The sequence below is a fragment of the Nicotiana tabacum genome, chromosome 22 (genome assembly GCF_000715075.1).
Source record: "Nicotiana tabacum cultivar K326 chromosome 22, ASM71507v2, whole genome shotgun sequence".
Classification (NCBI taxonomy): domain Eukaryota; kingdom Viridiplantae; phylum Streptophyta; class Magnoliopsida; order Solanales; family Solanaceae; genus Nicotiana; species Nicotiana tabacum.
The window spans coordinates 189,366,426-189,382,343 of NC_134101.1; positions in this window are offsets into that span (position 1 = coordinate 189,366,426).

A 15,918-nucleotide genomic window follows, 5' to 3' on the forward strand; every position below is an offset into this window, starting at 1 on the left:
AATGGAATTACCGAGACAAGAGGAAAGTGAGAACATTTAATGGAAGTATCTCTGAGAGTTCACCTAGATGTCCTTGTACCAAATCACAACACACAAGGTAGGTGTCATTCTAAAGTAATAATTGAAAAACAACAAAATAAAGCTAATTGCATTTCATTAGCTGATATTCATTTACAAGAGCCTATACCAAGTTCATTAAAGGGGTCTACCTAAACATCAGGCAAATCTGGGTTGTTATTGTCAAGTCATAGTTTGAGAATTGAATACAACGTCTAAACTGTAAACCTCATTGGAAAAGAATATGAGGAGCGGAAGACTAATATCCAACTATAAGTCTATGATCAATTGTTACAGTCCAGCCTTTCTCAAAGATAATAACAACGGGATTTTGCAATTTTAAGGGAGTACGGTGCAATCCTTATCAAAAATATCATACGGATTTTTCCCTAATCCATGTATGTTAAGGTTATCCCTACTTTTCTTTTGGCATGATCCAAGTAACGATACGTAAACGTAATGATATTCCATAAGTTTTTCTACTCTTAGCAATTAAGGATGTCTATGTTATTCATTCCCGTAAAGTGATATTCAAGCATGTCTAAGTATGTATCTAGTTCCCTATTCAGGTATTAGATAAAGATGCTAATGTTTATGATATAGTAATACATGTATCTTCATGCATATGCATTTACCACCCATCTACGACCGGTAGGGCAGTCATGTATTTAGCACCGTGCTACGGCTGGTTGGGCAGTTACACATTTACCACCGAGCTACGGTCGGTTGGGCAGTTACACATTTACCACCGTGCTATGGCCGATTGGGCAGTTATACATTTACCACCGTGCTACGGACGGTCGGGCAATTACCACCGATTGGGAAGATATATATCATTATTTACCACCGGTTGGGCAGTCATTCATTTACCACCGTGCGACGCCCGGTCGGGCAGTTACCACTGATCAGTTGGGCAGTCATGCATCATACGATATGGATAATAGAAATAGTCTCAAAGAGAAACATTATATATGTAAGTATGATAAGTATGCATGGATGGTGGCACTTCAGAGATTCAGGTTGATTCTTATATATCTTTAATTAATGTTGACTTATTGTTATGTTTCAGTTCTGCCTTACATACTCAGTACATTATTCGTACTGACGTCCTTTGTTGGGGTCGCTGCATTCAGGCCTGCAGGTATAGATAATCAATTTGACGAGCCCTCATAGTAGATGAGATTGACATTCAGGGAAGGATCGGTCAGACTCCACCTCATTCAGAGAGCAACCGAGTCCATGAGTCATCGTGTCAGAGTTTTTCTACAGACCTATGGTTAGGCCGTACCTTGTCCCATTTGATGTCAAATAATTTTAGAGGCTTTGTAGACAGGGGTTCATTTTGTACAATATGTCCGAAGCCTTGACGGTCCATATGTATTCATGTTTTAAGACAAATGGTTTAGTGATACAGTGTTTTTCCACTTACAAGTTATACATCATGCGTTGTGGTCATGTTGGCCCATGATAGTTACAATGAAGAAATAAAGTTGTAGAGTGGTTCGCTCGGGCCATTGCAACATCGGGTGACAGCCACGCCTCCCCAGGTTTGGGGCGTGACATTAAGTACGGGGCGGGTAATTAAGGGTAAATGAACAACAGTTCAATTAAAGGAATAATCAATAAGAATCAGCAAGTACCACATTTAATCGTAAATAAGGCAAGAAATAATCAAAGGTCGTAGAAATAGGAAAATAACCGGAAATTAGTATATAGGTATTACCATAGCAAATCAGTGAATATGGATTAAAAATAGTACTAATTTAGGGAAAATGATATAGGTTTTTCATGAATAAGCAAATAAGCCAAGTATAAAAGGAAAGAATCGAATTTGAAACACTAATAGAAGCATACTAGGGTAAAATCACAAGATATTCTAATTAAATGAAGAAGTAATCATGCAAATTAAAGCATAGAACATTGGCATGTATCAAATAACACGAACAAGTGCAGAATCCAAACAAAGTGTTAAAAAAATTGGAGGTTTTAGCATAGGCTAGTTAGGGTTAAGGAAGAACTCAACAAAATCAATTAACACATAAACACATGGGACTAGACACTTAAAACCAGGAAATGCTTTGAAGAAAAAGATTTTCAAAAACCCTAGTTTAGAAAAGAGCGACTAAAATCGAAATAGTTAGTTAAAACAGGAGATTTTTAAAGGAAAACACTTAATAATACTCGAATCACCTCAGATCTATAAAGATCTGAGAAGAATCAAATAGTAGTGAATCTAAGGTTTTCGGAAAAATGTAGAGATAAAGAAAATCGGTTAAAACTCATGGATTCAAACGAAAAACAAGAGGAAATCCTTTCTTACAAACAAAAATGGACGGAGACAGGCCAATGAACGAGTTTCAAACCGGAACAGGTTGGCTTTCCTTGAGATCTTGTCAAGGACTCATGAAGTCGAAGAGCCATGGAGTATAGGAGACCAGAGGTGGTCGAAAAAGTCACAAGAACACCATAGGAAGGAGGTTCTCGCCGGTAATGGTGATTAGGGTTAGGTTGAGTTTAGAGAGAATTTGGGAAAGGATTCAGAGGCGGTGCAAATGAGAGAATGGGGGTAGGGTTTGGGGGTCGTTTGATTAAAAAAAGAAAGGACTAACGTGGACCGTTGATCTTAGAGATCAACGACCACGATTAGAAGAGGTTCTGGGTCGGGGTGGGTTAGATAGGAAATTTGCCTGGGGTTTTAATTTGAATTGGCTAGAATTAAAAAATAGAATTGGCTATTTGTTAAATACCCAATTAAAATTAGATAAATAATTAATAAAAATAGATAATAATTTGATAAAATGAAATTAAATCTAAATAGGCAAAATTAAGGTAATTCTCTAATATTTAAAATATAGAATGACTGATTACTGAATAAAATAGCATAAAGTGTAAAATTAGGCTATAATTGTAAAATTATTGTAATTATAGCCAAATAATGCCAAATTGTATAATTTGTGAAATAATTAAATCCTAATAGGATTAAAAATGATATATTGAGCTAAGAAATACTTTGAAATCACTTGTAATGCAATTCATGAATAATTATTGAATATAAAGTACCTAATAAATTAGAAAATAAATTAATAATAATATGATAAATTATGGAAAAATACCATTTATTATAAAAAGTGATTTTCAAGGTATATATGAAAATTTAAAAATAGTTTGAGGAAAAATTGGGTATCAACAGTCGGGAAGTATAGGACGGATTCCCCTCGATAGAGCAAGCCCTAGCTCAAAAAAATGACTTAGCTAGTCTCACAACCCGGTCTTAGGGGTATTTATAGGGCCCCTACAGCGGGGCCACACACTTCGGCAAGTGACCGCGCATCTGGCCGCACACACAAGGGAGAAACCCCCTTATATGCGTGGTCGCGCATCTGGGAGTGCATATGGCACATGTCTTGTAAAAATTGCCATAACTTTTTGTAGAAATATCCAAATGACAAACGGTTTGATGCGTTGGAAACTAGAATCAAAGTTATTTAATTGTATATGTATATCACCACCTAACTCTTTAGATTTTGGGAGTGGCATTCGTTTGAATTCGGGTCTTGTGCTAATTGAGAAATCCTTAGTATGTTCCAACACATCTTAGTATGTTCTTGCCATTCACAAAACTCCTTAGTATGTTCCAACACATCTTAAACATAAATCTTCATTTTAAAATGTTGTGGTTATATCCCATAGGTCTCCTTTAATACTCGAATATGTTATCCTCAAATACCGCTGGCGAACTTTAAAATCTTAAATCATTAGGAAATTTTATCGGGGCCTTACATTCTCTCCCGCTCTGGATCATTCGTCCTTGAATGAGGGTTAAAGTTTGCCATATTCACCCAATGTGACTTAAATCTTTATCCACACACCAAAAGCTCCAAAATTTGGCTAACTCCCCAAATTTTTAGAAATTTCGGCAGAGTTTCCCTTGTAATAGGCCTATCCACCTGCCAGAAAATCACCAAAACTACTTTAACAACACATCCACAACTTTACAAAGCATCACAATATATATTAGCGGCACTAATCTCAACATTACATGCACTACATTATTAGAAGTGGTTCCTTGACATGAACTGCACCCTTTTAATCATAACACATAGAAAGTACCTTTTGAACTACAACCATTTTGATCTACAAACAAGTGAGAATATTTCCTTTCCACAACACACTCGGCCTTTGTGGCGATCTCCTCGACTCAGTAACTCAGCCATAGTACTTTGACGGAGGCAATCCCAACTTTCAGACTTATCTAATAAGGATGGCAATTAGGTACCTCTCACAAGCCGATTATCCATTAACCTTGCCTTATATAGCTTCCACCTGAACAATAGACAAAAGATCTTCCAACTACCCTCTTTGATGAAGACACATGAAGCATCGGGTGCGCGGAAGACAATAATGGAGAAACATCATACTCCTAGTTTGGCTTATTTCTTTCAAGATTCCACAAGGCCCAATGTGCACTACACCTACTTTACCTTTATTAACATTTCACATAATGTCTTGATGGAGAAAATCTTGAGAATAATCTGCTCACTTCCTACAACTCCAAATCTCTATGTCGGATGCCCAAACTAAACCCTTGGAGGCTTTCAACCATTATTCTATGATGTGCTAGAATGAATATGGACAGAGAGTTCTGACCCAATATGTTTGACCATGGGATGATGCTTCTTCTTTGACATTTTTAAACCCTCAACCCCCATAGGTTTACTATAAATAGGAACAACAAGGTTTGAGATTGGGCTAGAATTATTTAAGAATCCATCAATGTGCTGAGTAGGGGAATTTCAGGAGGTTACATACTAAGAGACATGAGGGTTACTACCAATAGCATTGACATGATTAATCATTGTGATGACATCATCGATTAGACAAATGGGACATAGAGTTAACTAGTACACATTGATAATGCGGGAACCATGTTCATAATCTCGAGGTGCAGAAGAAATGAGTCATTTTAGACATGTGACACATAGGAGGCATGATCGGAGAATAAAGACACTAGCATCAGTTATCCTTGGAAGACTATGAGTTATGAAAGAAACAGTAACAATTGTTTCATTCTATATATGCCTTGCTCTACAATAGTAAGCCTCAAGGAGAAATAGCCAAGTACGTGACACCAGTCGTCTCTTGGAGTGTAGGGAAAATCAGTTTAACTCGAAATGAGAATACTCAGGCACCCTGAACGTGATATGGGTGCCAAAATACATGAAATTGTGTTATGCTCTTAACATTTGTATACGGCCAAAATTGGGGAGTTCGATTTTGCAGCCACCATGCCGCTCCATGCCCAACCTCCAAGAGTCCAAAGCAGAGCGTGATGCATGACCCCAGAGTGTGTCCCTCGAGGGAGCACATCGAAGGCTTACTATGATCGATCTCAGAGTAATGCTGCTCGGTGGGCCGGGCCTGAACCGGACCGGACCGGGCCCGCGGTCCTAACGGGCCTGGTGGGCCTGGTGGGCCGGTCCTGGGTGGGCCGGTCTTGGTGGGCCTCTGAGCCCGTCACGGGCTGGTCTCCATGGTTGAGCCCACGAGCCCGGGACCGTTTGGCCCGGGACCGGCAGGCGGGCCTGGGCCGGTCCTGGCGGGCCTGGCGGGCCCAACGGCTATTTTAAAAAAAAAAAAAAAAAAAAAAAAAAAATCAAACGGCCATATTTAAAATCTAGCCGTTTGGGCTGAAAATATGACCGTTTTTTAAGTTAAAAAAATGGCCATTTGGCCCCCAAACTTTATTTTAACCCCAAACTTTATATAATTACACTTTTCCCCATTTCTCAACTATAAATACCCCCTCATTCTTTCATTTTTATTCACCAATTCATCAATATCTCTCAATATCTCTCAATCTCTCTCAATCTCTCTACTACAATTACTTAATTTATTGTTGAAATTTCGTGAAAAATTGTGAAGTTGTTGAATTGAAGTTTTCAAGTGTTCAACGATTTTCAATTTTCAAGAAGTTGTTCGGCAATCCGGTAAACTCGTTTCAACTCTTACGTTTTTATAATATATTTTTGTGTGGTTTAGTTTGCATAATTATAATTAATATGGCATTTACTTTGAAAAAAATGTTTGGTAAAGGAAAAGATAAAACCGGTGAAAGTAGTGGCCAACCAACTACCCTTCCCCCGGCTCCCCGACCTAGAAAAGATAAGCAAGTTGAAAGTAGTCGCCAACCTAGACGTCCTCCTCCTTCCGTAATTCTTGATAGTGATCACCCTTGTTTTCAATTTACCGATAGTGAATTTTATCATAATGTTGCACCAGGTGATAGATTAGATGATGAAATTATGAATGCTCTTTATCCTAATGAAACCATCTTAGAAAATAATGAGGAAAATGAGGATGATGATGAAACTCAAGCACCGGATTTAGATGATACACCTACTAGTCCTCTTAATAACCCAAGTGATGCACCGGTCGACCCACCTGTAGAAACTCCTACTTTTAATAGAGAACCTGCTAAACGCTTAGAAACATCATTAGTTTGGAATTTTTTTACTCAAGTAAGAGAAAAAAATAAGGCTAAGTGTAAAACTTGTGGGAAATTAATGTCGCATAAATATGTAGGAGACCGTAGCGGCACAGGTAGTTTGACTAGGCACATAAAAACACACCCTAGAGATAAGGCTAGATTTTTTCAAATGAAAGCGCATCTAGAGGGGACAAGTGTAGATTCTGCGATTAACCCTAGTACAGGTTCAAATCTAGTTCAACCAGGAATTAACACTGTCACTGGAGGTATTTTATATTACGATCCAAATAGAGATCGTGAAGAATTAGCAAAGATGATTACTGTTATGTGCTTACCTTATACTTTTGCTTCTAATCCTAATTGGGTTCATTATATTAGAAGAGTGTTTAATCCTACTTATAAAGGTTGGCCTCGCGCAACAGTTAAGAGTGATATTTATAAATTCAAACATGAATATGAACAATATTTGCGTTATTTATTTACTCATATACCTAATCGGATTTCTATTACTACTGATATTGGTAGAAGTGGTAATGATTGTGATTACCTAACTGTTACAAGTCATTGGATAGATGAAGAATGGATAATGCAAAAACGCATAATTGCATATAGAATAATTAATTCGCGTCACACAGGTAAATTTATAGCTAACACTGTTGCAGATATTTGTAGATATTTTTGCTTTAGCGATAAAATAATGGCAATTTCAATGGATAATGCTTCTAGTAACACCAGTGCTATAGGCATGCTTACAACAACACTAAATCCTGCATTTACTAATATTTTCCATGTTAGATGTATTTGTCATATTTATCATTTAATTGTCGGTGATGGTATGCGAATATTAAACATAGAAATTGAAAAGGTTAGAATGGCTCTTAATTGGCTTTTTTATTCAAACCGTAGAAGTAGACTTAGAGAGTATTTTAAAAAATGTGATGAATATGGCCTTAGAGAAAGAAAGGTTCCTAAACCTTGCCCGACTAGATGGAATTGTATGTACGAAAGTTTAGTAGTAGCATATGAATATAGAAACCCAATTAATGCAACGTTTAATTCTCGGGTAGGTGGTGAAGATGATGATGAAATGCTTACCACTCAAGATTGGACTAATGTTAAAATTCTTTTAGATTTTTAGAACATTTTCAAATTGCAACAAATGCATTTTCTGGGCAATATTATCCTACTATTTCAAACTGTTTAGTTTATATTGCAGCACTATCTGATTTGTTTGTTGAATTTAGTGAGGGTGGGGATATTTATGAACTTGCTATAAATGAAATGAAACAAAAGTTTAAAAAATATTTTTTTCCTATCCCTCCTATTTATGGTCTTGCTGCAATGCTAAATCCTACAATGAAATTGGGAGGTCCTCATTTTTGGTATTCAAATATTTATAAGGCTTTAGATCTTTCAAATGAGGAAATTGCGACACTTGCAGATGCAAAAGCTTCAATTAAGATTAACGCTCAAACAGTTTATAATGCTTATCAACTTGCCTTAGAGCATGCTAGGCCAACTATTCCAACCCCTACTTCGTCTAGCTCACAATCCTCTAAAAGAGTTGCGGGCTTAAAAGCTCTTAAATCTTGGACGGAGTTCAGGGGGTCTCAAGGTGAAAATTATGATGAAACTTCACATCTAAATGAGCTTCAAGTTTATTTGTCTCAGGGACTTGAAAAGGAGAATCCAGACGGCTCTTTTGATCTTTTGGAATGGTGGAAGGCAAGGGAAAAACATTTTCCTGTTCTTGCAAGGATGGCTCGGGATATTTTATCAATTCAAGCTTCAACTGTTGCATCAGAGAGCGCTTTCAGTCAAGCAAGACTGCAAATAGGTGATCATAGAGCGTCTATGAGGGATAGCTTGGAAAAATCAGTATTGTTTAGAGATTGGATCCGCTCGGAAAGAAGAAACTTTGGAATTGCAGAAGCACAACCGGCGATAGATGAAGCTTATGAAGAAATGATAGCGGAACTTACGGAGGATTCGGCTTCGCCCGGAAGTGGTGATGAACAAGCTTCTTTTCCACCACCACCAACGCAACCTCCTCCGAACCTTGAAGGATTTATGAGATTTGTTAGAGATAATACATAGAATAATATGTAACTTGTATTTTGGCACATCTTCCTTAGTTTTTTTCCTTCTAATGGTGGTATTAGTACCTTGTTGTGCTCATTCCATTGGGGGAAGGATGACTAAGAAAGATATGTCATTTTTTGGTAATAAAATTTATTGCTTCTACCCATGAGCTTCTTTTCGCAATATTTCTTTGTCTATACTTAGAATTATTTATATGCTACAATATATACATAATATACAATATATATACTACAAGAAAATATATTTATAAGATACAATATATACATAAGATACAATATATATACTACAAGAAAATATATAAGAGAATATATATACATAAGATACAATATAATATACTACAAGAAAATATATTATGCTACAATATATACATAATATACAATATATATACTACAAGAAAATATATAAGAGAATATATATACATAAGATACAATATAATATACTACAAGAAAATATATTATGCTACAATATATACATAATATACAATATATATACTACAAGAAAATATATTTATAAGCTACAATATATACATAAGATACAATATATATACTACAAGAAAATATATAAGAGAATATATATACATAAGATACAATATAATATACTACAAGCAAATATATAAGAGAATATATATACATAAGATACAATATAATATACTACAAGCAAATATATTATGCTACAATATATACATAATATACAATATATATACTACAAGAAAATATATTTATAAGCTACAATATATACATAATATACAATATATATACTACAAGAAAATATATAAGAGAATATATATACATAAGATACAATATATATACTACAAGAAAATATATTATGCTACAATATATACATAATATACAATATATATACTACAAGAAAATATATAAGAGAATATATATACATAAGATACAATATAATATACTACAAGAAAATATATTATGCTACAATATATACATAATATACAATATATATACTACAAGAAAATATATTTATAAGCTACAATATATACATAAGATACAATATATATACTAAAAGAAAATATATAAGAGAATATATATACATAAGATACAATATAATATCAAGAAGTGATATTTATGCATGACAATTTAGTGTTTTACTATTGTTTTGTTATTTTCTTTTTCGTCAAGCACTTTAATAATTAGATATACATATATACTACATATTAATATAGCCATGATACTACAAGAAATTGTCTTTAAAAAAAAAAAAAAAACCCGCTAGGCCCGCGAAGCCCACGAGCCCGGCCCGTTAAGCACAGGACCATGTGGGCTTAGGCCCGTCACGGGCCGGTTCCACCCATTAGGCCCACGAAGACCGGGACCGCCAGGCCCGGGACCGCCAGAGCCCGGGACCACGAAGCCCGGGACCGCGAGGCCCGGCCCGTTAGGCCCACTAAGGCCCGGGCCCGGGACAAAATACAGCCCTATCTCAGAGTAGTACAATCGATGATCGTCATGGATAGGCGGGAGAACTCCCAAATATACGTGGTTGGAGCTGACCAAGTCTGCAAGAATAGTACAAATCCATACTAAGCCATTATACAACAGTAGCAATAGAATTTCCTAGTCATTATCCGACATATACTATGTTGGATTCCCCCTCCTATATAAAGGGTACCCAAACATTCTTGTAGGGGGACTTTTTACTAGACAATACAACATCGAATATAATAGAACATTCTCTACTCTTTGCTTAAATAATTGTTCTACACATTTATTGCTTATTCTTTCATTGTTCATTTATTGTTCTTCATTTATTGCTCATTATTAACTGCAAAGGCCATCTTTGAGGCCCTCATTACCATTGATTCTTCATCAATTATTCATTGCTATTAGCCGCGCTAGATCTTGAGGCCCCGCTCTAGCCAGCTCGAGGCCCAGCCTTGTGACCCTATTGATTTGCATTTCTTATTTTCAATAAATCACGTATTTTTAGAACCACAAAATTAAATAATTGTAAATGCCATTTTCAAGGTAAACAGTTTTGCGCCCACTGTGGGGCTAAAAATAATAGTGATTGTTTTGGTGCTAGTTTTCTGATAACACACGTTATTCTTCACAATTTTTCTTGTTGAAGATTCGTTGATTTCAGGCTTGATCATGTCTAGCACACAAAATGCACCTCTTCACGATAGTGAGGGACTTGGAGAAAACAACGACATAGGGCTCAATGTGCCACCTGTAAAACCTGAGGGGGTGCCAAACATGGATCCAATTGACATCAGCTCCCACAATGCTCTAAATGCAGAAATAGGCGCAGACCCCGCTAGGAATGGATGCAGGGAAGCCCAAGCTGGAGACCAAGAAGCACGAGGAGTGGAAGAAGGAAGAGTCAGCCTCCAAGTAATATTCGAGATGCTGCAAGCTCAGCAAGTCGCCATTGCTCAGCTTCAAAGCCAGAACAGGACCCCTAACACTGCCAAACAAGTAAACATGCAGCACGAGCCAGTGCTAGAAAGACCCAATGAAAGCAGCTCGGGGACTGACCCCTCAATCATAAAAATTCTCAAGTAACTGACTAAAAGAATCGAGTCAGGGGAAAAGAACGTAAAGGCTAACGATAAGAAGGTGGAGACTTATAACTCGAAGGACGACCAAATCCCGGGCGCACCCCCGATTTTGAAGGGTATAGATTTGAAGAAGTTCGTGCAGAGACCATTCCTATTAAGCGCATCTCTGAATCCCATCTCGGAAAAATTCAGAAGGCCTGATATCGTGAAGTATAACGGGACCACGAACCCCAATGAGCACATTACCGCTTATACTTGTGCTGTAAAAGGGAATGACTTAAAGGATGATGAGATTGAATCTATCTTGCTGAATAAATTTGGAGAGGAACTGTCGAAGGGGGACATGATGTGGTATTACAACCTGCCCCCAAACTCGATGGATTCGTTTGCCATGTTTGCAGATTCTTTTGTAAAATCACATATTGGTGCCATCAATGTTGCTACAAGGAAGTCCGACATCTTCAAGATCAAACAAAGGGAGAACGAGATGCTAAGGGAATTTGTATCTCGCTTCTAGATGGAGAGAATGGAATTACCACCAGTCTCCGATGACTGGTGTTGATACCCAATTATTTTTAGTATATTTTTATATGCAAAATACTTTCAAAATAGCATATTTATTCATATATAAGTATTTACAAATATGTTTATTAATTTTCCTTAATTTTAAAGGCTTTTAAAATTAATTTTATTGCCTTATTTTATTAAGAAAAATCTAATAAGTGTCCAAAATTATCATTTTTGATGATTCACTTGTTGAATTCTCATATTTATGCTAAACTACAGCTCAGATAATTTTTGCATGTTTTTACAAATTTATTTAGTATTTTTAAAGCTCAGCTGCATGTAATTGCAATATTAGCCTCATTTATGATTTGATTGCATTTATATTTATAAAAATTAATTCCACCATTTTTAATTGATAATTATATGTTATAAATCATTTTAGTACTTTCAATTTATTTCTAGAATTTAATTTGCTATTTTTTATAAAAATAAATGGGGAATATGGCTATTTAAAATCTAGCCAGATTTATTTCAATTGTAGCCCAAATTCTACCCCAATTAAACCCAATTGAACCCCAGCCCAATTTCTAAAATTACCCGACCCATAGCCCGTTTTAATGACCCGCCCGGCCCCCCTTTTTAATCCAGGCCGTTGATCGAAATGATCAACGACCATATTTTAACCTACCTTTTTTAAACCACACTAGTGGATCCTGAGGGGTGCCTAACACCTTCCCCTCGGGATAATTTCAAGCCCTTGCCCAATATCTGGTTACTCAAAACAAACCCCTACTAGTGTCCTAATGCACTTTAATCATTAGGTGGTGACTCTTCAATTCAAAACCCAATTCCCGAAAGGGAACGAGTTGTCTCCCAAATGTCATAAACCCGATTTCGCGAGAAAAAACGGGGCGCGATAGCATGGTGACTCTGTTGGGGATCTTTTAGGCTTTTACCATTTCAGACTATTATTGTGAATTTATGCTTCTTTATGCGCAATTATTTGTTTATTTCTTTTAAACATTCAATTTTCTTTTCGATTGTAAAACTGACTTGTCTTTTTGTTTCTTTTCCCTTACTGTTTTCCTTAATTACCGCTTTAAGTTATGAAACCATTGTATTTACTGCTTTCTTAAACGTGCAAATATGTGACAACCTGCTTTAGTTGTTGCATAATCATGCTCAACATCATATTCCACTCGTGCCAAACAAAATACCATAGCAAAGCTTATAATGAGTGGTTGCGCTCTTCCTATATTATCACCCCCTGAATTCGGAAAAGGCGTATTTGCGGTAAAACCAGTTGATCAACGATGTAGTCGACGATTTCGTGCCTTTCCCCCTTGATTGTCCGCTCAAGGGTACCAGTCTAAATCCCCATAGAAGCCTTACTCTGTTTAAACTGTGCATGTATCATGGTCAAACCTAGCCGAGTCAGTAATGTTGTCCGCATAATGACTCTTTAAGATGGCCTTGTCCAAAGTCCACTGGGTTTCCCTCAAAACCCAAACGGACACTATCACTTTCTATGCATTTATTTGGAGAACTAAATACTTTTATGCCAATTATTGATATTTAAATAGTCAAGTCTGGTGGGGGTAGGGTCTTAAACCTTTTGTTTTGCAGAAAATGAAGAACGAGGTCCCCAACTTCGGTATGGTTAGCATACCCTCACTCTTACTAGACTGGTGGAGGAGTCTTCTATCAAATGACCAAATCAACGAGTGAAGAGAGGGCCGCCAAAGCTAGAGAAAAGTTGGAATATCTGGAGAACAGTCTGTTGGAATTGGAAGGGAAAGTGAGGAAGAGAGTCACCGACTGCCAGAACGCTGAAGAAAATGAAGGAGAACACATGGCAAAGGCATTTCTACTGGTGAACCTAAGCGAGCTGGAGGATTTGATTAACGAGAACATTCAACCTGAGAAAGGTCTTTCTGGGATCAAGTAGATACGAATTTACTTTTTCGTTTTATGAATGTAATAAGGCCAATGACCATTAGTGACTTTATTTCCTATTATTCAGTGTCGATTTAGGACTTGTCTACTTTTTATCGATAAAATGAGGCATTTAACATTCTAAGTTCTCCAAATCAACTTGTCGCTAGTCCTACCTCGGGCACAAGAGGTTCCCAAAATTAGGACACGATTTACATTCTTGCACTATGTGTTTAAATATCGCAACATTTTTTCTTATAATTTGCACTGACTTGTCACCTTTTTTGTTTTTACTTTTGTTTTATTTATTCCCATCCCCAAAGGTTAGTTCGTGCACTCTGGCATCGTCATCATATTCCACAAGATCAAAGGGCCCTCCACCCACTCCTCCTCCTACTCCAATTAGAAGCAGGAACAAAGGAAAGATGGAAGATTTGAACAACACCAGAAAGGAAGTCAACTGAACGGGTAGAGGTCACTCAAGGTGCTCAGGTTTCCAAAGAAAGTGTATCCCAACTCGAGCAGAAACTGTTGAAATTTCAGGAGGAACTTGATCAGGTTCGGAATCTGGCAAACTTGTCATTTTCCTTCACCACACCAGATATTAATTTTCCAAACGCTCAGAACCCCACGCCTCCACAAAACATCCCAAAACCACAAAACCACCCCACTCCTCACAACCACTGCAATACTTGCCACACATCCAACAATACTCCACTACTCATCCCTGAACCTTCGAATTCCACAAATGACCATTCCCAAGCCCACCATAACACCCCCATCTATGTGAAGACCATGCAACACTCCACCCAACCCATCTCAAGCACACCCGAGTCTGATGATACAGACTCACTCATCAGAAACCTGGCTACGAAACTCAAGAAATTGACTAGTCGAATTCAGGGTGTCGAAGGAAGCAAGGGGATTGAAGGGTTGAACTACGAAGATCTTTACATACAACCCGATGCCGAACTACCTGAGGGGTACAAACCTCCTATGTTCGAGATGTTTGATGGTATAGGGGATCCGTGAGTCCATTTGAGGACATACTGCGATAAGCTGGTCGGAGTAGGGAAGGACGAAAGGATTCGCATGAAGCTATTCATGAGGAGTCTAAGAGGAGATATACTCTGTCTTGGTACATTAGCCAAGACCCGAAGAAATGGTCGAACTGGGTGAGTATGGCGTCTGACTTTATGGACAGGTTCAGGTTCAACACAGAAAATGCGCCAGATGTGTTCTACATCTAGAATTTAAAGAGGAAGCCCACGGAAACATTCTACGAGTACGCTACTCATTGGAGATCAGAAGACGCTAAGGTCAGACCGGCTTTAGAAGAAAAACAAATGAGCAAGTTTTTCATACGGGCTTAATACCCGCAGTACTATGAAAGGCTGATGTTGACTGAGAGCCAAAAAATTTCCGACATCATCAAGCTAGGGGAAAGGATCGAGGAAGGCATCAAAAGTGGTATGGTTACAAACTTTGAAGCTTTGCAAGCTACCAATAAGGCTTTACAGTTTTGTGGTACGTCCAAGAAAAGGGACGTAGGTGCCATAATGGTTGCACAAAGAGCCAAATCCCCTATCAAATACCAAGTCTATCCGATACCTCCACTCACATATCAGCCTACCCCGAATTACCAAGCACTCTCACCCTCTTACCAAACTCCACCACCTACTTACCAATCACCCCACCTCCCACATATCAACCTACTTCACCCAAATACTCCCAACCTACACATGTCTATCAAACCTACAATACTCAACCATCCCACTATCAATCACCTCCCGCACGCCAAAACTTTCCTAAACCTCGGCCAAATTTTGACCGCAGACCCCCCCAAACAGTATACCGCCATTGCTGATCCAATTGACTAGCTATACGAAAGGCTCAAAGCTGCTGGTTATGTCACCCCTATACCTACTATGACCCTTGAAAACCCTTCTCAATGGGTCAATCCAAATAAATCCTGTGCATACCATTCTGGCATGAAATGGCATACCATTGATGATGCCGCTCTATGAAAGACAAGATCCAGACTTTGATTGATAATAAGATCATTATGGCAAAGGAGCCTACTCCGAATGTCCGCAACAACCCTCTACCAGACCATAAGGGTGGAAGTGTTCACATGATTGAAATAGAGGATTATTGGGACCCCAAGGGATCAATCGGTTTGATCACAGAAGGCGGTGAACCAAAGAAGCTAATAGTCACCCTCAATCCAATCGTAGTCCAGATTCAGCCTTCTAGGGATGCCGAGGTAAACATGTTCATACCACTTGAGTTTGAAGCACCATCCTAG